This window comes from Sebastes umbrosus, chromosome 11 (assembly GCF_015220745.1).
Source record: "Sebastes umbrosus isolate fSebUmb1 chromosome 11, fSebUmb1.pri, whole genome shotgun sequence".
Lineage (NCBI taxonomy): Eukaryota > Metazoa > Chordata > Actinopteri > Perciformes > Sebastidae > Sebastes > Sebastes umbrosus.
Window position 1 is genome coordinate 14,721,853 of NC_051279.1, and position 23,967 is coordinate 14,745,819.

At 42.9% G+C, this 23,967-nt stretch overlaps 1 protein-coding gene across 2 annotated transcripts in view; it reads right to left on the reverse strand.

Moving 5' to 3' along the window:
- Positions 1 to 23,967, reverse strand: part of LOC119497380 (glutamate receptor ionotropic, NMDA 2D) — an 89,956-nt gene that overhangs the window by 37,025 nt on the left and 28,964 nt on the right. The window contains exon 1 of one of the 2 annotated variants that reach the window (XM_037785467.1): positions 18,424 to 18,659. The exons of the other annotated variant lie outside the window; for it this stretch is intronic. The gene's annotated coding sequence lies outside the window, so the exon portion shown is untranslated. Of the gene's footprint in view, positions 1 to 18,423; positions 18,660 to 23,967 lie in introns of those variants that run through there. 2 annotated transcript variants of the gene reach the window in all.

The window sequence follows — 23,967 nt, forward strand, 5'->3', positions numbered from 1 at the left end:
GAATGATAACAACAATTAAGATCACTGTAAACACACTCGCCCTCACGCAGCTGCATCCGCGCGCACAGACACATGCATGCAAGTGTTTGAATATACACACACGCACGCTCGAGAGAGATAAATGCACGGCCACACTGCGCCCGTAGAGCCGCTTAATGATAGAGAGATATGAGGGTTAATGCAGTGAGCAAAAACATATACACACTTGCACAAACAGCCGCATGGAAAGATAATGACTACCTAGGAGATAGCAGGGTTAATATGTGAGCCGCACACACACGCGAAAACACAGCACATCATTTTCAATTTACTTCTTGTGCCAACTGCCCTCCCTCCCTTTTCTCCATTTCCTTCTCACTTTCTCCCTCGCTCCCTCTCGTGCTCTGTCCTTTCATACTCCCCATCTCTTCTCCCTATTTTCACGGCTTCAGGTACCAAACACAATTGCATTGATTAACAGGGGCCTGCTGACATAATATTCCCTCTAAAGTCACTCTCCCTCTCCGCGCCTCTATTCCCCCTCTCTATGTTTTTCGCTCTGTCTTCATCCGACTCTCCTCCCTTTGTCACAGTCTGCCGATTCTCTGACCCTGATCAGTCTTTTGGATAGAAAAAGAAAGCGGCAAAGAAAGGAGAAGAGAGAGGGTGGAAGGAGAAAAAGTAACTGGAGGCACGAGAGAAAGCTGTGAAATGAACAGAACAGAAATGTGCTGTAAATACAGTGCACATGACTTAAGGACTGAGTGATTGATTGAGGGAAGGAGGCCGCGTGGAAGAAGAGGAGACAAGGAGAAAAGGAGGACAAAGTGTGGCGGGATGGTGGAGGAGGTGGCGTAAAATATGTGAGGAGAGCAGCAGGAAAAGAAATATTGATTACCGGGATGTGTATACGTGTTTGGCATAAACAAATACGCTGCCAAACCTCCTGTTTTGAGTGACAGGGCTGTGTGTGTGGCGGTGGGGGGGCTACAGAGAAAGAGCCGTGGAATGAGATGGAATGAGAGGGCGAATAAGGGAGGCGGATAGTTTCGGGTAAGAAAAAAGAGATGGAGGTGTGGAGAGATAGGGAGAGACAGACCTGTTAGTAGGAGAGAGGGAAAAGGAGAATGTAATAATGAAGAGGAGAGGGAGAAAAACAGGGCTTTGTTGTTTTTTTGTTTTCTTTAAGGCGAGGAAGATGTGGCAGGAGAGAATGGGAAGGACAGAGACGAGGAGAGAGAAAAGACGAAGCTGCAGCAATACGGTACATCATATCATTTGGTGGAGCCGTATTCTACTGTGCTAGAAGCTCTGAGCCATTAACTGTTAGGCCTGTCACTGTATTTCACTCTCATGAGGTGTTTACGTTGCACTGCTCAACCAGCGTGCGCCATTCCATCACAGTGAGCCCGGCTGGAAGTGTGAACACTGTGTATTCTTATATACAATAGTCACTTCTCCTGCAGAGCGTACTCTGCCTGATATCGAACTGCCAACGTCTCACAGTAAAGCAAATTACAAGTAAATTATAAGCAAATCCTCACCTAAATATATCTTACTATATAGTTCATTATGTGTTCAAATCTGTGCAATTCTGCTAACTGAATCATAAAAAGCGTGCAATGAGGGGGAAACACACACACACACACACACACACACACAGAGAAGGGAAAGGAGTGTGGGAGAGAGAAAGAGAGAGATTACGGTTTCATTTGATTTGCTACCATAAATGAATCTTTTGTTTAGATGCAAATGTTCAAATTTAAGTATATTTTTTCCTCTTCTAGCTTTATATAATTATCCTCTCCAGTTTTTGGAGCGGCTTCTAATTTAGTGTATATTGCATATTTATTTCGCAAGGGACTGTATACAACACAGGGAATGTTTAAATTGGGATCAATTAGTCAAAAGGTGTGTCCAAGTCTGTTTTTTCCCTGAATGGGATTCAAGGTAAGAAATCAGTTAGTTATCAAGACATGAATATTCATTTCTTAAAGGTGCTATTGGTGAGATTGGTTGCATTTCTATTGCCTCCGAACAGCTCTCAACATGCGGCGAAAGCTGAGTCGGCACAGTGGGCTACCTCCGGGTGTGAGAAGTGAAGCCAGAAGGTCCATCAAACTTGCATTCTTCCTGGTTGCCAAAAGAAGTCTGATTGTATATTCAGTAAATTATGGTCCCATTTAGAGTCAAATAGACCATAAAGCAGGGGATGCTTTAGAGCGAGGCTACCTTGTGATTGACAGGTCACTACCACGGTTCATGAAAGTTAATTCTAACCTTTTGGTCGCCTCAAATGTCTTATTCAGCGTTCAGTTGTACTTGAGATGGCGACGGTCAAAAATGCAGAAATCGAGGCTTCAAAACGGCAGTCCACAAACCAATGGGTGACGTCATGGTGACTACGTCCACTTCTAATATACAGTCTATGAGCCGGCGGCTCGTAGCTAACGGTGCTAACAGTGGAAACGACAGAAAAACTGCTGACAAAGCTAACAGTGTTATCCTGGAAGGGAACCTGAGGGTGGTTGCTATGCTTCTGTGATGACGCCGTCAGTCGGGATGGCGTTCAACTGTAACCGCGGTATGAAAGCAGTGCAGAGCCGCGGCCATGAGCTAGCCAGTGGGGTACCCTCACACGCACTAACATGCACTAAAAGGAACGAACGGTCGGCCCGGCGATGTCAACAAAGCACAGAGAAGCTCAGATTACAACACACAGAGAGGGAGTGTGAGGTGATGTGTGATGAGTGATGAGAGTGTGGGAGAGTTCTCCGCTCAGGTAGACATTACTCCTCTATATCTTTAAATAGCAAATAGTTGTATGCTCCTATATTAATGCTCTGGATATCGTATAGAGCACCTTTAAATTCGTGTGCTTTATTAGCAGCATTGTTGATATAGATGATAATGTGTTCATTTTGGTTATTTGGGACATATCAGGATTGTGTCAGTGTGATAAATATTGTATTTTTTTCTTGAATGTGACTGCACTGACTGCAAAAGATAAAAAAGATGGAATTGAAAGCCTTTCAAATTTTATAAGAGTACTTCCTTTGATGATTTTTTTAGACTTTAAAACTTTGAATTCATCGCGGTGCATGCACCCTCAATCATCATTCGCTGTCTGAATCATTATATCAGCACTTACACTAAAGCATTTGTATTGTACAGTGTTGATCTCTCAATTTGTCAATCACAGTAATAAGCAGCTAACTGTATCTACAGTATAATTATTTTTCGGCTGAGCCTGCTCCGTTTGTCTTTTTTAAAACAAAGAAAGTGGCATTTACAGCAGCACAGAGAGCTGGCGCACATCATGCCAGCGACTGTTAGAAGCAAACTAAAAACACCTTCAGGAATATTTACAGAGTGCTTAAGAGCAGGCTGACAGAGACAGCTAATCAAGAAGATGAGAGGGAAAACATTCAGGCAGGCAAGCCAGCCTCCTCTTTCTATTCCAAAAATTTCCAGCCACTACAATCAAAACACATCTCATCATATCTGCGCTTAAACATTCCATTTACACTGCATTATGTGTGATTACACATAGGAATTAACGGCGACTGCATGTGCAGCTTTTGCAACAACTTCTTCACTAGTTTGAAAAAATGTCAAAAAAGGTTTGCAGTTTTGTGTAGCTGAAGGCAAATCAACTATATCCCTCTATAGAGGATTACAGTGAAGCCTATATTATTCCTGCAATCTCCAAAGAGACACAAAAAAAAAGTTGTATTGCCTCTAAACACAAAATGAAAAATTGATTCTTGGTGTCAGTGTGATGCTGGAGAACAATCACAATGTTTTAGAGTACCAGATCCTCTCCTTCCCCCTTAACTGTACACGCTACAGCTGCAGCGAGCGCCTGCGGTGACTCTGGAAGAGTGAGTCGCCAGAGAGGGAGCGAGCCGCTCGGGGTAAAAGTCGGTTGCTGGCATCCACGCCTCTCTGGGCCCCTCTCCCGCTGAACTCCAATGGAGGCAGCGTGCCAGACCCTGTGCTGCATCGGATCTGCTGGGGGAAATGTGAATGGGGAAAGGAGTCTGTGGAGTCTGGAGGAGTGTGGAGTTGTGGAAGTGCAAGTGTTCAGCGTTGTGTTTACCCCACGTCGGGGCTCTGCTGCTTCATTCCATTCTGTCATGCAGAGTAATGGACCTGCTCCCTGCAGCCTATGGCACAGGGCTGCACTGAATCAGCCCAGGCAGTTCTCCACAGCCAACACAAAAACATCTGAAATATATGCAGGCTAATATATAGCCCACTGTACACCATTAGAAGAAATTGCAGCGTCTCTGTGAGTCACTGCCTAGAATAAGAAACCCTCCCCTGAAGATGAAGACTCCATCTTTTCCTTTTTTTCCCATTCGTCCACATTTAAGACCGCAGTGTGCTCGAGAACACTGTGCTGCATGTAGCCTCTATAATTTCTTTGGGTCCATAGCTGTGCTATAGTAAAAGATAAGATAAAGTGCCAGCACAGTGTGGTGCCCACAGTGTGCATATATGTGAGTGTATCAATGTCTGTGTGTGTGTCGTGCGGGGTAATATGGCAGTGTGGGGGAGCGGAGGAATGAAGAGAAGAGTGCAGCTGGAGCTCAATGCTCCTCGTGTTAATTGGCCCATACTTCAATCACAGCCACTGGAGTGTGTCCTCTCTGACGGAACATATCCTCTCTCCCTCTCTTTCTCCCTTCCCCAATCTCTCTCTCTCTCTCTCTCTGTCCTGCACCCACTCATCCACTCACTCACACACTCTCACTTGACACACACTCCCTCACTCAGTCTGCCTCACTCTGTCTGTTTCACTTGTCCATTCATCTTTTCATTCATTCATTCATTCAGTCACCTCACTCTGCACCATCTCACTTTCACTAACTGCCCTCTCCTCCCACAACTCCTCCAGCCCTCCCCCATTCTTCCCCTTCCTCGCATGTCTTTGTCCTGGACTTCTTTCACTCTCTACTTCCTCCCCTCCCTCACTTCCTCTCTCTCATCTCTCTCTCTCTTTCTTTCTCCCTCTTTGATCCCTGTAGAGCAGAAGAGCCACCAGGCAGGCGAGCGCCTTCTTGTTCCTATTGTGCATAGCGAGCAGAGTGATCAGCGAGTAGCGCAGCGTGCAGCAGGCAGGGCGTACAGTCAATGCTGTGTGTTTTTTACTGCATGGCTGTAAACAGCAGTAGTAAAGCCTTCTGCTGCTGCTGCTGCTGCTGCTGCTGCTGCAGCCTCGCTTGGACTTGATAGCCGCGGCTATCATGAGCCATTCAAGTGACATGACGACGGAGCCATCTATCAAACCCCTTTGTGACACCAGGTCCTCACAGGGAAATGTGACACATCATATTTGTAAATTACACATGCCACAGGCTGATAACCAGATCAGAGCTGGTCGCTCTCATAAACCTGACACCCTTTTTTATGTGTAACAGTTAAATTTGAGGGGCTATCTGATATGGAATATGAAAAATAAATAGTGCTTTACAAATTTAAGACAAATAGAAGACACTTGCACACACACACACACACACACACACACACACACACACACACACACACACAGGCACACACAGGCACACACATATCAGAAGGTGTGTTTTTTGGTCCAAGGAGGACAGTGAAATGACTGTTGCGCTGTTATTTCTATTATTCTGTTTAACAAATAAATACTATCTAACATTGATTCCTAACCTTTTTCCTTAAGGGACCCCTTTTCTATCATTGAGGAAACTGATGACCCCTGACTAAGTGACTATTTTATGGATATTTCATATTATATTCAATGCATAACAATCACAGTACAGAACAACTGATAAACTGTACAATTAACCCAAATAGTGAACGCAATTATTGCAGGAAGTTTGTGTAAATTTGGATGAATTGAGCAGATTATTTTCTGTGAATATTGCATTAGAGATTAGTTTTCCTGCTATTTTTAGGAACTTTTAATACAATTCTTTGTCTGTATTATGTATTTTTTTTGAATATTTAACTATCATACATAGACCTATTTAATAGGCTTCTTTTTTTGACAAATGTAGTGTTTTCTTCTCCCTGACACTTGGCCACCGTTCTATTCGCTCTTTAGTTGTTTTAACTGCGTACTTTTCTAATGCAGGCTCAGGCTGTTCAGCAGAGAGGGATTGCTCTGTGGATATAGCTTGTGTTCAGGTCTTCACCGTGGCCTTATCCTGTTTATATCTTAAATAATAATCCAAACTTTAAAAATAACAATTTAATTTAGTTTTCTTCACAGAAATGAATGAAATGCTGACGTTTAAGCCAACTGCATATTTATAAAATAAGTTGTCTTACACCCTTTAAAATCAAGAAGGCCTCGCGACCCCTTATGAAGCCTTGGCGACCCTTAATGGGGGTCGGGACCCCCAGGTCGGGAACCAATGCTGTAGAAGGTGTCAAATGAAACTACACTGTGTTGTACATTTGCATTCTCTACCATTACAGGATAGTGAAATCACCATTGCCTCTGCATGACACGCGTTCAGAGCAATATTCTCCATTTGTCCTTTTTGTATTTCGTAACCTTTTACAAGAGCAAAATGAAACAGTCACCTTGACATCCAACTTTGTTTTTTCGCCGAAAAACAGCCTTTTATTCTGACATTTCAAGTCCCTTTAATTTCCACGTGGTCACACAAAACGAATCTCATTCAAAGTTCAGAGTATCTTGCCTTTTAATTCAAATATTTTTTTTTTCATGGGTTAGGATTAAACACTTCCGCCAAGAGACAGTGTCCATTAATTGGACTTCACTTCTGTACATTCAGGGGATAAATTTCATTACTTGAATGGGAGGACGCTCCTTGTTTCTCTTCCCTCTATGGATTGATGGAAATGAGATGAAGCTGACCCCGGACGCTGTGTAGCACTAACAATTCTCTGACCTAATTTTTTAACAAAAAAAAAGAAAAATGTCTTAGTCCTAAACTCCATTGTGTTTTTTGAAACCCCAGACACAAAACCACATCCATTACTACGGATGATTACTACTGAAATATTTGACATCTCTCTAACGTATAGCATTCAGCTCAGGGTATATAATTACCTAAGTGGAGAATGTGTTTAATTCTGCTTTAATATATCACATAACCCACGACACACATAACCTCGCACCGTGTCTAGTAATTGCAGTAATGCTCGAAAATTAACCTGAGAAAGAAATCAGCTGATAAAAAAAAAAAAGGCCTGTCAGTTGTTTCACTTTGCTTTGTAATACAGCCTTGGCATCTTGAGTTATTCACTTTGTTTGTGTGTGTGTGTGTGTGTGTGTGTGTGTGTGTGTATATGTTATCTTTCAATCATTAATTTAATCCTCAGGACATTGCAAGCTCACACACACTATATTTTCAGTTATACAGACTGCATGAACATCAATTTGTGTATGAATGACACACAGAGATACAATACCGTCTCTATTTTATCTCCCTTACACACACACACACACACACACACACACACACACACTCCTTCACACATCCATTCAGAAAACATCAGCTACAAATGGTTTACTACCCTCATGAGTATTTGGACATAAATATCAGTAAGGTCATATGCTTTCATGTGGAAAGGCCGCTGTCTGGGGATCTTGCATCAGGAATTGACGTAACAGAGGAGCAGGGTATTATTTCAATAAGCCTAACTGGCCAACTTGACTTGAATGGATAAAAATGGTTTTATAAGGAGACTTCGTAGTTGGTATGCCCACTGCCAATGCTTGTATAATATAAGTGCTTACTTTGAGGTCGGCCAAGGAGCACGAATATTTAATTCCCCCACCTCAACACCTGACATCTAATACAGCTGGGAGCAGAGGACGCCAGCCCTACTCCCTGGCCGGCCCCCTCTGCTCCCAGGTTGACTATAATAACCACATCATTTTCTGGATTTAATGTACATATAAATTGGCTTCTGTTGTAGTTGCTTTTCTCCCCGAATCCTCTGTCAAGATGTCCTTACAAAGTACGACCTGAGGGATTATCTTATTATGTTTGTTTTAAAAGGCATAATCTCTCACTGCTCAACCTTTTACACGCAACCAGAATCTCTGAGGGCTTTGTGTGTTGTGGGGAGGGAGGGGAGGGGTAGCTTCAAAATGCCTTCTAATGCCTGCTGATTGTTGTTTTTTTTTAAACAAAGCATGGAGATTGAAATCAAGAACAAATTGGATGAAAGATGTTCAGCAGATGGGATGAGACGGTAGAAATAACTCTGGGAATATCCAGAATTTAGTGGAATCATGTTAAGGCACAGAACAAATGCTCAAGTTCTTTAACAATAACGTTAAACGGATTATTTTCTCATTCTATCCCGAGCCAGCAGTCGCAACGCCACAGTTGTTGCTCTACTCTGCTTGCACCAGCGCTTCCATTAATTCCCCCATTGATTGGCCAGACACTGGGATCACCTAGCCCGATCTAAATCAGTCACTAATTAAAAGAGCAAGATGAAAAGCAACCGACACTGCAGCCCTTCAGGACCTGTAAGGTGAAACATTCTGTAACAACTAGAAACTAGGAAGCTGCCTGAGACACTCAGCAGGAAAAAAAAACACCTAGCTCTGCATAGCAATGCTTCACAATCTCATTCTGAGGATAAACAGATTAAACTGGTGTGGGAAACCTTCACTGATAACTATCATGCCTTTGTACAAGGTCACGCACACAATCACACAATCAGACGTGCGGGTACACGTGTCACATTTACACATGCACACCCAAACATTGAACTATATTTAGAAGAAGAGAAGCTGGTTTCTTTCAGTAGCAGGTGCCACATGTTGCTGAAGTGCAAGCCGGATTCTGTCTGCTTAAAATCTGACACTGCAATGTCACAATGTTGTGTACAGGTTTCAGCTGCGTTCACAGCACATCTGGATCTGCCCCCGCTCATAAGCAAAGGTGTTAGAAACACTTCTGTCAGCCTATCCTATAAACATTGGTGGATCAGTTTGGCTCAGGAAATGCACTCCCATGCAGGCAGAAGCCCAACAGAGGGAGAGGAATTTGAGGATTGAGACCAGCGAAGGTTTTTTTGTTTGTTTTTGTGCAGCCTCAGACGATTCTCAAGAGTAAAAGGTGGTGAGAGGTTAGTGACGGGATGTCAGAGCCCCACTGTGTCGTCTTCACACAGACAAATCTAGAAGCCTATTAATCCTGTGCTGTTTGTTGCACAGCAACAAATATAAAACGTCTTTTTTTTTTTTCACCAAGTCTTGACACATGAAGCAAACAGTATCTCATCAGAGAGGTGTTCAGTAGTCTGAGATGGCCACAGCTCTTTATGACGGCTTCACGTGATATTGTACCAAACGTAATTACGAGCAGCCGGGAGGGGAAAACAGTTCATGTCATGAGATATCAGAAATTTCTGACAGCAATGATTTTCTACTTGGAGGAAAAAACTACACAAGTGTAAAAAAAACAAAAAACAAATAAAAAAACAAGTGCCAAAATGGCTGCAAAGCCACCATCGCTGACAGTTACAGCTAAATAAAATCCTACAGTATGCCAACACTAAAACAATCGATACAGCTTGTTAAAAATAAGCTAAATAGTGTTTGTTCACCTCTGGTTTACTTGTTAAAGGTGCTAAATGCCAGATTGGGAGCATTTCTATTGCCTCTGCAGCTTCCTTCTCCGTCACGTGATGCCATTAGGTGCAAAAAGACTATTTCCCCATAGGCTTACATTGGGAAAGACACATCTGTAACTCAGCAGATAATTATTTTTTTAGGTAAATCAACTCCCCGGTACGAAGACTTGAATAGTCCTTATTTAAATCATTAGGTCATAAAAGTTGTAAAATGCACTCATAGCCGAATCCAGAGTTATTCTCCTGCCTCCGTTCATATGAATGAGACCCAGACCGAGGCTGGCAGGCGGAGTTAAAGGAAACGCGACTTCGCCTGCTCTATGGGCCCAATGGATGCGTAAGAACGCCGGAAGATCCAGGTACTTTATCACTTGGCAGTCGAGCTATTTTGGCTTCATGCGCCACTGAGCAACTCTCATAGGAATTAACGGGAGCCCGCCTACAACGCTGTATCCAGTTCTCTTCATACATCCATGGCGGCTTGCAGCTAACGGTGCTAACGGCGCCAACAGTGGAAACAATGACAACATTGCTGACAGAGATAACAGTGTCAACCTGAGAGGGAACCGGAGGGTTGGTGTTACGCCTCCGCAAGGACGCCGTTGGTCGGGACGACGTTATCTGCTGTAACCACTATGTAAGAGCAGTGCAGAGCAGCGGCCATGAGCTCGCAAGTAAGGCGCGCTCACATGCACAAACCAGCCCAGCCCAGCGATGTCAACAAAGCACAGAGAAGCTCCGATTACAACACACACAGAGAGATAGTGACTTCATTATCTGCTCAGGTAGACATTACTCCTCCATAACTTTACATAGCAAATAGTTGTTTACTGCTATATTATTGCTCTGCATATCGTATAGAGCAACTAACCATGGTGCAACTAACCATCTTGCAATAATGCGTGAACGCTCCCGAGTCACAATAACGAGAGGTTTTCCCGTTCTTACCACTCTGCCCTTTTCTGTGATTTCCGACACTTGATAATGCTGACTCATCATATCGGCAAACAACACACATGAGCATGATACATGAATACAGACTCAAAAAATAGTGCATCTTCACAAAGAGACACTACCTCTGGACAGTTGTGTGATGGGAAAGGTAATCAGCAGTCTTAATATTTGGGTATAGACGACACAGAGCATCCAGTGCCAACAATTGATCTGCCTGCTATTTCCCATCACTGCTCGGTGCAAAATGTGTGAATGAGAGCCTCTTATTTCCCAAAGCTGCAGCCTTTGACGGAGAATACGCCACACTGAACATATCACATAACAATCAACTTGATGAGCCCGATCAGCACCAGACAAAGGTCGGGGTCATTTATTGGCTCATTCAAAAAAAATGAGATTGAAATTGCTCTTGCATAATTGAAAAGAGAGCGTTCACTCCTAATCACCTTTCGGGAGATAGACTAAAGAAGGCTTTGATGTGTCAAAAAATGTCCAATTTGAATAATGAAACATCACAACCTGCATTGAGGACAAATTAATCCCGACCCTGAGTCAGACTACATCTGCATCCCGAGCATATATTGTACATTTCGTTCTTTTCAGTGTCAAAAACCCTGAGAGGATCTGCGAGACTGTTTCAAATCGCGAGGCCAGTTTTAGAAGCTGGAGCTATTTACACGCAGACATGAAGCACATTAAAACAAGCCCAGGAACATCAAACTATCTTCATCTGAGGCTTTCTTCCATCTCTGACGCTGACGTTCTCTGCTCTTCCTCCCTTGTCTTCCCCTCCTTGCTGTACTGTAGATAACACACTGTGCAAATTCCATTCAGGTGCAAAACGCACATATTTGCATTTGTAACAGCTGTATAGTCGGCACCTGTTTATGAAGGAATTCCACATTCAAACTTGAAAGAAAATGGAGCAAAGCTATTTTTATATGAAGTGATAAGGCAATAAAACGGGTTCAACTTTCGCACCTGGTACCTGCGCCTGGTAAATCCGGCACAGTGACTCCAGTACAAAGCCCGCTATAAACGCCAGCGCCTGGGATCTTTGAGAAGAGAATGACAAAGGGTTTTAACAAAGCTGGTCCTCATGCAGCGCAGGGAAGTCTCACAGATCAGGAGGCATGACACAGCAGCCCAGGGTGACATGCGACATGGGCCGCAGACACGGGCTAACATAGTTTTTATAAATGCCCCCATTTCCTCTTTTTAATAACCACTTATGCTGTCATTTCCTGCCCCATCCATCATCATGAAGGACCGCACCGCACTGCTGCAAAAACGCTGCGTGCCGCAAAACATTCCTGCACATCTTCTCCATCCGCTTTCATTATTTCTCTTCATCCTCCTTTCCACTGTTGTGTGTGTGTGTGTGTGTATGCACTTAAATGTATATATACAGTGTCTGTAAGTGTGTGGATCCCATGGGCAAGGTCCCAAGGTCCTCTCTCTCATCCAAAACTGCGACTGGTGTGTGTTTGTGTGCAATATGCTATTCAATGTGTGTGTATTTTTGGATGCTCTTGTTGTTGCGTGTGTGTGTGTCTGACTGCATACCCATGGGTATCTTGCCTGAACGTACTTTTTGAGAGTGTGTGTGTGACTGTGTATTGCATGCAGCCATGTGAAGCTGTGTGCCTGCTAGCTGCCTCCAGACTTGTATTCCCAAAACAAGCTGCAGGGCTTTGGCTCAGGTTTGTGTGTGATTGTGTGTGTGTCTGGTGTGTGTGTGTGTGTGTGTGTGTGTGTGTGTGTGTGTATGTGTGTGTGTGTGTGTGTGTACCTGTTTGATAGTGGCAGTTTGTGTGCAAGCAGTGCACGCTAAATTCTCTCCCACTGTTCGAGTACCTGTCTGTCTGTGTGATTGCTGTGTGTCTCTCTGCCAGCCTGTCCATCTGTCTGTCTGTCTGTTTCCATCTCCACCTGTTTGTTAAATGACTTCCTGTCATTCCATCTACAGTATGAGTGTGTGACTGTCTATGCTAGTCCCAGTCCAGAGTTGGGCTGTAACTGTAACTGGGCCGGGGGCGGCACCTCAGGGCTGCTAAACTACAGCAGCTGCCACCTTACTGAAAAAAAAAACTCACATAGGGAGTTCAGATGATATTAAAGTTATTTCTAACTTTCTACCGCATAATAAGTTTGTTTCCATATTCATTATTGTCGTACTGTACCGTACTTCATTCTGAAAAATTGCATTTTAAATCACACCCACAATTGGTTACTACTGTAATTCAGTATGTGAATATAGCTCTTCTCTCTCTCTGAGAGCAACGTATCTTCATACAACAGTTCGTATGATTTCTTACGAAAAGTTATTACACCTTCACTGCGTTTACCTACGAATGTCCAGCAACACGTGACGTATGTGTCAATTTGTGCTCCAGTCTTTTCAAAATAAACCTCCGTCTTCACAGCAAACAACTTGGTAAGGTTTAGGCAACACAACTACTTAGGTAGGTTCGGGAAAAGATTGTGGTTTGGGTTAAAATAACAACAGAAGTGACTTAAACCTGCAGTAGGCAGAATGTTTTTGGCATCATTGGGCAAAAATTACATCAAAACCTTTCAGCATATTGTAATTCAAGCGTTCTGAGAGAAAACTAGACTTCTGCACCTCCTCATGGATCTGTTTTCAGGCTTTAAAAAATCCAGCCCATGAGGGGAGACTTTAGCCAATCACAGGTCATTTCAGAGAGAGAGCACTCCTGTAGTCTGTTCATTCAACGTAGGCAGCTGTCAATCACTCGTGAACTCCGATCAAACGGTCAAACTAGGCAGCACTGATCAAAAAGGAATCAATATTCTGTTACTGTTGTTTTCAGAAACATCTTGTAGTGTACTTTTCTGAAAACATTTGAGGTGAGAAATAGGCATTACAGTAACAGAATATTGATTCATATTTGATCAGCGCTGCCTAGTTTGACTGTTTGATCGGAGTTCACGAGTGATTGACAGCTGCTCAGAGACGGCAGGCTCCAGCTCGGCTCTGATGGGTTTTTTTCCTCCGGTCTGTGAAATCTTGCAGATGCCATTAGGAGCACCGGAGGACACAGAGGCCTGTCTCATGCCCTACTGTCAGGATATAGTGACCGTTTTATAAAAATACCTTTTTCTAATCATATCTGCTCCATTTTTAGCTACTGCTGCTTGAAGTACGGAATTTATGGGACAAATAAATCAACGTTGACTTCTGCTTTCATACAATAAGGAACAAACAGCGGAAAGTCAAGTATTTTTTGCCCCACCCGTCCACCCTGTCCTCCTCCCAATGCGGTGTTTGGCGCTCTTTATACTTCCTGGTTCACAATTATGTGGATTACATACAAAGTGATTTCTTGGATATGAATCACAGTGCATTACTTTTCATAGGTATAGCTACAAACGGTGTATGAGAACAGCCTGCTGAGAGACACTCGCAAATGACGCCCGGTTTCCCATCATGGAACTAGATGGTTTTTGTTTTTCCTGCAACTTGTCATCATGAAATACATCATAATGTCACTATTACATCTAATTAGTGGTGGATACTTTGAGTTGTCACTGATAGCTTGGCAGCTGTGACAGAACCCATCAGCAGAGATTTGCTGTACCTTCACTAATGTTACCATGAAAGTGCTTTGCTTGTGTTGACTAGCAGATACTGTTCAAATCAGAATGTATTAGAGCTAATAAATACAACTATTGCTAAATCAAACATTACTTTCTTGATTCTGCACGATTTGAACTTGACATTTAAATACATGCAGTAAATAAAGGAGTTAACAAGTCTTCTCTACAAACTCTTACCTATATGTAGGGCTGAAACTGACCTTTTATTCATTACCGATCAATCTGCAGGTAATTCATCGCTTAGTCACTGAAATGTCAAAAATAGTAAAGACACGGCATCACAACTTCCCAGAGTCCAAGGCCGTCTTGTAGTCACCAAAACCGAGACCAAGTCATGACCAAGACCAGCGTGTTTAGAGACCAAGACAAGATTTGAGGGGTTGAGACCACCTCAAGACCAAGACCAGACCCATGGGAGTCCCACACTGCATGACACACTTACGACAAAATGTGGAACATGCAAACCATAGGCACTCCTCACATTGATCTGAAATATCCACATCCCCATAAAAACACTCAAAGAAAACAAATGAAGATTCCTCTTCATTCACCTCTGTTATTGCCATATACTGTATGTGTGTGTGTGTGTATACAGTAAGTGTACCATGAGAAATGTCTTGATAAAATACGCAAAAGGCATTGCAGAGGTGAATATTATGTGTGGGAATTTTCCTTTGTTTTCTATCAGCAAACACAGTAATGATGTTAACAATTAAATCCGACAATGTAGAGGCAATTTAGTGATATCACCGCAGTTGTGGTCTTGACCGGTCCTGAAATAAAATCCTTCGTCTGAGACAAGACCGAGTAAAAACAAAGTCGATTCCGAGACGAGACCTTCAAAAAGTGGTCTTGAGACCCGTCTAGAGACCAAGACCGATCTCAAGTACTACAACACGGGTCCAAGGTGATGTTTTCAAATGTCTTGTTTTTTTCTGTCCAACAGTTCAAAACTCAAAGATATTCAGTTTATAGTGAAATCCTCACATTGGAAAATCTGGATCCAGGGAATATTTGGCTTTTTTTCCCACAGTTTTTGCTGGAAAAATGTTTCGAAAGGATTAATCGAATAGCAAAATAGTCGCTAATTATTTTTCTGTTGATCGAACGATCAATTAATCGACTAATACAACCCAGGTGGCTTCAAAAGGTCTCATGCGCTTGACACACATCAGCAACCTTTGTCATTTCTGAGTTTTTACACATTTAGAGAACTGAATTGTTATTTCTTCAGTCTTTAAAACAGACAGAATATACTGTCAACATTTATTTCAAACTGTATGTTCAACTGCAGATGTGTGATACTAACTGATAAAAGTTTAGGTTTAAGGCATAACTATTGCCCTCATAACTGTCTGCTATCACTTAATGTGGAGCTGCAACAATTAATCGTTATTTGTCAACTATTAAAATAATCAACAATTTGATAATTGATTAATTGGTTTGAGTAATTGTTTTAAGAAAAAAAAGTCTAAATTCTCTGATCCCAGCTTCTTAAATGTGAATATTTCCTGGTTTCTTTACTCCTCTATGACCGTAAACTGAATATATTTTAGTTGTGGACAAAACAAGACAGTTGAGGACGTCGTCTTGGGCTTTGGGAAACACTGATTGACCTTTTTCACCATTTTCTGACCTTTTATAGACCAGATAACTAACTGATTCATCAAGAAAATAATCAACAGATTAATCGACAATGGAAGTAATTGTTAGTTGCAGCGCTAATTTAATGTTTAAAAGCCTGAATCAGTCAGTTTGGTCATTAAATAAGACTACAGCGTGCAATTTAGACTAGTACTTAATTTTAGAGAATCTGATGAATTGTGTCCCCTGCTGATTTCAATGGAGGGCATTCTTTCCTGAAATTATATGGATTTATTTAACGAGCACTTGTCAGAGTTGTTATTGGGGAAAATATAGACTTGCAGTTCATGAGTTTGACTTTTTGATTTTCCTTCGAGAATTTGAACATAATATTACAATAATTGATCATCCCACGTCACATGACACCTCACTGCCACCACATGTGTCAAAGGTATGTCTCGCCACCGCTCCAGGCCACGGTGAATATGCAACACGTTCATCAACACAACCTGGAGTAGAGTCCGGAGAGGAACACTGGGAGAGGGAGTACTGTAATCGCTCCAAAACACCAGCCTCTGATCTCGTTAAACACTAATTGATGTTCTATGTTAACGAGCTTTACCTTAATTAGTGGTATTAAAAAGAACACTGGGTGCAACGTGTGGAGAGGGTGGGAGAGGGGGTTCGGGTGGGCGGCAGGATTGAGGAAACTATCCACTAATGTTGCATCAAACAAATGATGAAAGGGGAGGCGGGAGAAAGAGAGGGGGAAAAGGAAACTGTGCAGAGGAAGTCACAGGTTGCGAGGGGTGAGAGAAGAGACGGAAAGGATTGAGGCAAGAAGAGACAGGGGGATTGGCGGAAGAAAAGAGACAAGCGAGGGGGGGGATTGAGCTAAGCTTGAAGGTTTTCTGTGCAAAAAGTCAATGAATCAATGAGGTGAAATTGATGAAGAGCAGGGGGTTGGAGAAAACAAGCCCACGAATGTTGACTCTATCCCTCTCATCTCTTCTCCCTCTGCCTTGCAACCATGTCCCCCCTCTGATATCCAACCCCAACCAGCCCTCTCTTACTCTCCCCTTCGTTCTGCTGCTTCTTCCAATCTCTCACCCGGCTCTCCCCTCATGCCTTCTCTCCACCTCCTCCTCCTCCTCCTCCTCACACCTTCTCTCTCTCCCTCCTCACCTTCTGGCTCTCTCATCACCTCTCCCCTCCCCTCCTGTCTACCCCTACTCACAGCTGGTACAGTACAGATCTCTCTGGGCAACTGTACGACAGATCGGCAGAGAGGGCTGACACTGAAGGCAACACTTTATGGGCAGCAGCAGCAGCAGTGCATGCGGCACGCCGCTGCAGTAATGCCTGTGTATACATTTCACAGGGCTTGCAAGGGGGGGGGGGGGTTGATAAAACTGAACAGAGCATGTCACCTGTGGGTGAAAGAGCTGATTGAAATGGATAGAATTCAGCTGAGAGAGGAGAGATATGCCAACAACACCCCACAGAAATGGAAAAAAACAAACACATTAATTCCAATTTCCATCTGGATAAATGCATTCAGTGGCCTCGCAGTGGAGGCCAATAAATTTGATCTTGCACTGCAGCAAATCTGTAAGAGAAGCAACACTGTGCCTCTCCATTTTACAGGTCAACATGGACCCATGGCGGCCCAAGCAAGGCCCTTATTTTGTTTTTTTCCCCAGAAAAGGAGTGGTGGTTTGTGTTTACGCCTGTTGTTCACTTCTCCTCCTCTGTATTAAAGTACTGCAAGGCAAAAACAAAAAAGTTATCTGGGCACCCACAGGGGGTGCAAATTTAGAAATCTACCTACAAAGTGAAATCTCTCACACACACACTCCTCCTTGTGGGGAAAAAAAAAAAAAAAAAAAACTCCTTGTTCCAGCTGTCTGAGAGTGTTTGAGGCAAGTCAGCCCGTTGGGAGGAAGATTCCTCGGTGGCAACAGAGAGGGAGAAACTGTGTGCTGCCATATATACGCCCAAATATTCAGCGTATCGGGATATAAATAGATCAAGAGGGGAAAAAACTGATCGGCAATCTTGCGGGCTTAGCGGTGGCTATACATAAGACACGCACACACACACACACTCGCGCACCAAACATTTGACCACGCAGCCTGAGAAAATGAGCATCAACAGATATGATCACCTCAATTAATACATCCGCAGCAGAGAGAGTGAGGAGGAGAGAACTGCGCCCAGTGTTTAAAGACTTAAACGGAACCCAAACTCTGTCTTTATTAATAATGCATGGAAAATTCCTGGCAGACAAAATCATAGCCTAAAGGTTCAGTCTATATGATTAATTGAACTACCGGTGTGTGTGTGTGTGTGTGTGAGAGGAAGGTATGCGTTAAGGGGCTAAAGACGCTGGTGAGTTCCCAGCTGCAGCAATGACAGAGGGGTCAAAGCCCCGGTGCTTCGGCCGCCTTCCACCTCTCCATCCTCGGCCATCCATCCATCCATCTCTCCATCACCAGATGCCGACACCCGAGCCCCTTATTCCCGCGTCTCAATGACGCTGAGCACCCCTCTCACTGCCCGAGCCGCAATTAATCTAAGCAGCAGCAGCATCACACACAGAGAGAGAGTCTACTGTGTGGAAGAAAAAAAAAATGCCTCCGCACTGCAAATGATCAGTGAGAATAAAAATGTACTTACTGTTTTTCACCAGCCTTTCCCCCCTCTTTTCCTGCGTCCCTCCATCCTTTTTCACATCCTTCCTTTTTGAGGTATCCGTTTTGCGGGTGTCCCCCCCCACCAACACCACCACCACACACACACACATACACACACACGCACACACACGCGCACACACACGCACACACACACGCGCTGGGAAAATATATATATCTAAATATATATATATGTTCTACATGTATTCAATTTCTCTCCGATCTCTCTCTTTACCTCTCTCCCTCCCTCTCTCCTCTCCTCTCTCTCTCTCTCTCTCTCTCTCTCTCCCTCTCTCTCTCCCTCTTTCCCTGTTCTTTTGTTAAAATTCAGTATATGCGCCCCGTCACCTAGCAACCGTCAACCTCTCTCTCTCCTCCTCTCTCTCTCTCCCCCCTCCCTCCCTCTCTCCATCACTGGCGACACGTGTTGAATGCTAAACTTAGCGGTCCGGAATAAAATTAATAAAAGGGATGGACGCTCTATATCTCCCTCTTCTCTGCCTCTCTCTCTCTCTCTCTTTCACTCCTGCGCGTATCATACTGCAATATAAATATTTACTAGAACCACTCAGCCCTCTCATTGCCCCCCCCTCACCCCCTCCTCCCTTGCGTCCATCCGCATCTCCCCTCCCTCCCTCCCCTTCCTCCCCCTCCATCCATCCATCCATCCATCTCCGGCTCCCTCCCTCGCCGTCCTGCCTTTTCTCTCCTCGCCTCCTATCACCTCTTTCTGCTTCTCCAAGCAAAACGGAGGCGCCACACCACCAGCGTCTGTCTGTGGATCCACATGTGAGTGTCACCCTGCCCGGTGCGTCTTTGCATGGAGAGCGTGCGTGTGTTTGTGTGTGTGTGTGGGTGCGCGCGTGCGGATGAGAAACTACAGTAGCATGTCAGTGACCATGTGTGTGAGCAGCTTGCAGATAGTGGAGGAACATGCAGTACAGTTATCATCACATAACACTGCAGCTGCAGTTGTAGTGAACTCTTTTTGGCTGAACTGTATTATTTATAATTAATAGGGCTGGGACGATACACCTATCTCCAGATACTTTAGGTGCCGATTCGATACGTATTGCGATTTTTTAAGTATTGCGATTCTACAAGTGTTGCCATTCGATACTGCGATCTATTGCAATTTTTGTTAACTTTTTTAACACTAGACTATGGGAAAAAGTTGAATCATATACACTTCTTGTGACTTTTACTTTGGAAAATATCTAAATTAATAGAGTAAAAATGTTTGATTTGGTCAGAGATGTCTTGAAGTCAAATGTATCAGTCATTGTCAGGAATAATTTATTACATTTTTCCAGCAATCCAAAAATCAAAGAATAAAGACAATTCCATCACAATTTTTTTGTGTTTTCTTTTAAATTTATAAGTGACGTGTAATGTTTTAAACTTCTGGTGAATATAATACAATCAACCTTATTTCCATATATGTATTTAGTATATAGAGTTCCCTTTGTTAACACCTTATTTTGAAAATCGGATGTAGTCACACGTGTATACTTCCGCTAACTTCGCCGAGTCAGCCGCTGGCTTTCCTCGTCAGCTCCGTTCTCTACATCAATGGTCAGCTCCATCTAGCTCCATCCATCATTTGCATTTAACATAAATGTCAGTATATGGGTGCTCTACAGTTGTAGCGGCGGCTGATTTGACCACGGAGATGCGAGTGGCGGCTGGCTTGACGGCACGTTACGATACGATAATGTTTCCTGTCCATGACGCAGTTAGCATGCAGCTTTACCGTGATGTCTTGCTCTGCTTTTCCTGACAATGTGTGAAACACAAAGTGTTTCCATTACTGTATGTGTAGTGTTTACCACATTGGATTTAATATGTGAGGATGCAGGTCGTATCCACGTGGACCCTCCAACGTTTTCTACTTTTCCGTTTTGGCTTGTGGCAGCGGGCTGCAGTTTGTTTTGGTTGACGGATACAGAATGGATATGACAGATACAGAATGGATATGACGTCACGTTACTCGGACTACAACAATACAAATTGTAACTCCCTTTTACCTATGCATAGACTCAAATCAAATGAAGCAAATATATCGATTCTGGCATGAAAAAAATCACGATACACAGGTGAATCAATTTTTTTTTTCCCAGCCCTAATAATTAAGTAACTTTTAAATAACCATTTGTTTAATAGAAACGCTACAGTAGGCTGTACTAGATTATATATTTTTTTATCTTTATCTACTTTTATCGGAAGGTGAATCTCTGGGGGTCGGGCTCAGAAAGTACATTCAATTTGTTATCTTCCTTTCCTCTGTGTGTGTAATCTAGGATCATCACTAATCAATTGAGCAATAGTTAACCTCAGATCACCAGCAGACTGTTCACCAGGAGACTCAGTAAAAGGTGGTGGTATTTAACCTTTTCATCATGGTTGTCTTTCGTGATCACACGTAGAGAAATTTCACACATATACGCACACATAGAGAGAGATAGATAGATCCAGTGCTTAAATGTAACAACTGCTTTAGGACAAGCAGGGCAAAGGTCTCACTGTATTGATAGAAATGTGTCTTTTGCCCCCGGAGGTTTGGTAAATGATGGACGCACACCTCAGCTCAATCTAATTGAACAATCATCAATAGGAGATTGACTCCAAGCAATACACAAGCTGCAGTATTGTGTATATATACTGTATATATGTGTGTGTGTGTGTGTGTGTGTGTGTGAACTGGGATCAATGTCTAGAGGCAGATATCCCAGTTACCAGGCTTTGAAAGATCTGTCCTGTGGAACCATCACCACATCCATCTCCCAAACACAGTCATTATTAGGCTTTGCCTCTAGATAATGACACTACAGCCGATACACATAGTTTGGGTTTTTATGTGCCCTGGTTTTGAGATAGAGTATCATCTGCTTCCACCCTACAAAAGAGCTTAATGCTCTTTTGTAGGGTGGAAGCAAAAGAGCTGAATGCTCTTTTGTATGTGCTTCTCACGGCATTGAAAAATTAGACCTAAAAAATTCAACAGCAATCTCTTTCCAAAATCAGTGTCCTCATTACTCCGGATAATCCAGAGGAAAAGCTGTCAACAATTGTCATATAGTTTTCATATTTCCTTGGTAGAAAGTAGTTCCAATAAAAACTCTTGACAGCGAGGTGGAAATCTCAGAGATGGATACCTCAAAACCAGGCAGATAAAACTAAACTATCTGTATAACTTAATATCAGTAGAGAAAAATATTGTTTTTAGGGAAGAAGTTTTAGTGAACTGATCCTTTAATCTATCATAAAGTGGGATTCTACATGTGAAATTGAGGAAAAGTTACACACACGTACACCCAGTCTTAACATGTAGGCTTCACTTTGCACATACAGGGGCACCAACACGTTCTCATCCTAACTCGTCACATACTGACGCTTTGTCAGACCCCTCGGCGTCACTTTTTCGGTCTCTGTAAACACGTCCTTAATGTTGTGAATTAAACAAAAACACTTGCTTAGGTTTAGGCAACAAAACCACTTAGTTAGGTTTAGGAAAAAACAACATGGTTTGGCTTAAAATTACTACGTTTTTAGTTCCATGTTGTTAACATGGAACACGAACGAACAGCTGATTGTAAAGTGAAATGTAACGCACGGGACCCGTCCACCTCCCCTCCCGCCCCAATTTATGTCTCTTTCGCTTCACCACACTCCCGGCGCACTTTCCCTGTGCGTTTACTGTTCCTGCGGATGGGTTTACATTGTAGTTAATGGAAAGCCTGGTGCTTCTCATACCGACGCTAAAGGGTGCCTCGTCCGGCGGTATCGAACACCAATGGCCGTGACAAAGCCTCGGTATTTGACGCCCTGGGAATGAGAACGGGCTGGGTGCACAGATAGGGCAGCAACTAAGGATTACTTTCATTATTGATTAATCTACTGATTATTTTTTCAAAGAACCAACTAATTGTGGAAAGGTGTTCATCACAGCTCCCTACATCCCAAGAAGCTGTCTCGCTAGTTTTGCCCAACCAACAGTTCAAAACCCAAAGATATTCAGTTTACAGTACAATGATGCAAGACGGAGAAAAGATTTGAAAACGAGAGAATGTTTAGAATTTTTGCATGAAAACTGACAGAAACGATTAATGAATTATTAAAATGGTTGCACAAACACAAACACACACACACACACACACACACACACACACACACACACACACACAAAAAGCCACTTGTTTTACCACCCACACCGGTTTCCCCCCTGGATTTTTTGTCATGGCATGATGCTGCACTAACAAACAACAAACAATTAAGAACACAAACTGCTGCTACTCTACATGCACACTGATCTATGGTCAGTTTTAGGACTCGGCCCATATGGCAATAAAGGTTATAGGATGTAGGGCGATTAGGCCGATCTGCGCATCCCGGCCCGGCGATTAGGCTCCAGATGGTATAGAAAGACGGGTGGCCGCTGTTTCCGGGCCGTACGATTCGTGATAAGGGATCCATATCTGGTTCAGTGGTGCGTTCACTGTCGCTGCCGGGGTATTAATAGGCCAGATACACATCAGCTATTCATATTTTCTGCTACAGGAAAAAGGTGAACCAGCCGCCGTACTCTTCATATTCCTCTTGTTATCTGTATTTGCCACATGCATTCATCTTCATTTGCATTCATCAATCAATTCATCATCACAGCTCGCCTGCGTGCTCCCCTCTCTCTCTCTTCCTTCCTGTCTCTATGGCGGTCTCTCCGTTTTGCCTGGGGCCTATGGAGATATTGGAGTGGTAACATTAGGGTTTATGAGGCATGTGATGGTATGCGTCATCACTGTATTTACTCCACAGTGTGTGTCAGTATGCTTTTGTAGCACACAAAGACCTGAGTACATTTACATGATAGTTACAGTGCAGGAATGTGTTTTCCTGTAGTGGTTAATAAAGGTTGGCTGTATTATTGAGGCACATTGCTTTGCTCATGTCTTGTTTGTTTTCCCAGTTTCCACCTCCAGTCTGTGAGAGCATATGTGTGTTTGTGTGTGGGAGAGGGAGTGAGTGAGACAGACAGTTTGATTTTTGTTGTTTGGTCTAATCTGATGTGACTGGGCTCCCCTATCTCTATTTACGCATCTGTTTAGCGCTGAGCTAACAATCAAACAATAAGGGTTCCTCTCTCTCTAACACACACATACACAATTACACATATACTGTGTACACAGAAACATTTGATGTTGTTGAAATAATATTTTAAATAACAAATGTAAATCTAAATTCGTAAATTAATATTTCTTGTTTTTATAAGAATTATCCTGCAGACAGTTGTGGAGAAAGTATTCAGATCCTTTACTTAAAAGGGCGGGTCCATTATTTGTTTGTTGAGGTTTTTATATCATTCTCTAGCTTCCCAGTGGGGTTCCTTATGTATTCAAATCCGAACATTCAACTTTCGGTTGAAGCATGTATGTTTTAGCGTCAAAATGCTATTTTCCCCGCAAACCCTTCTAAAAACATATATATATATGTATATATATATATATATACACATATATATATATATATATATATA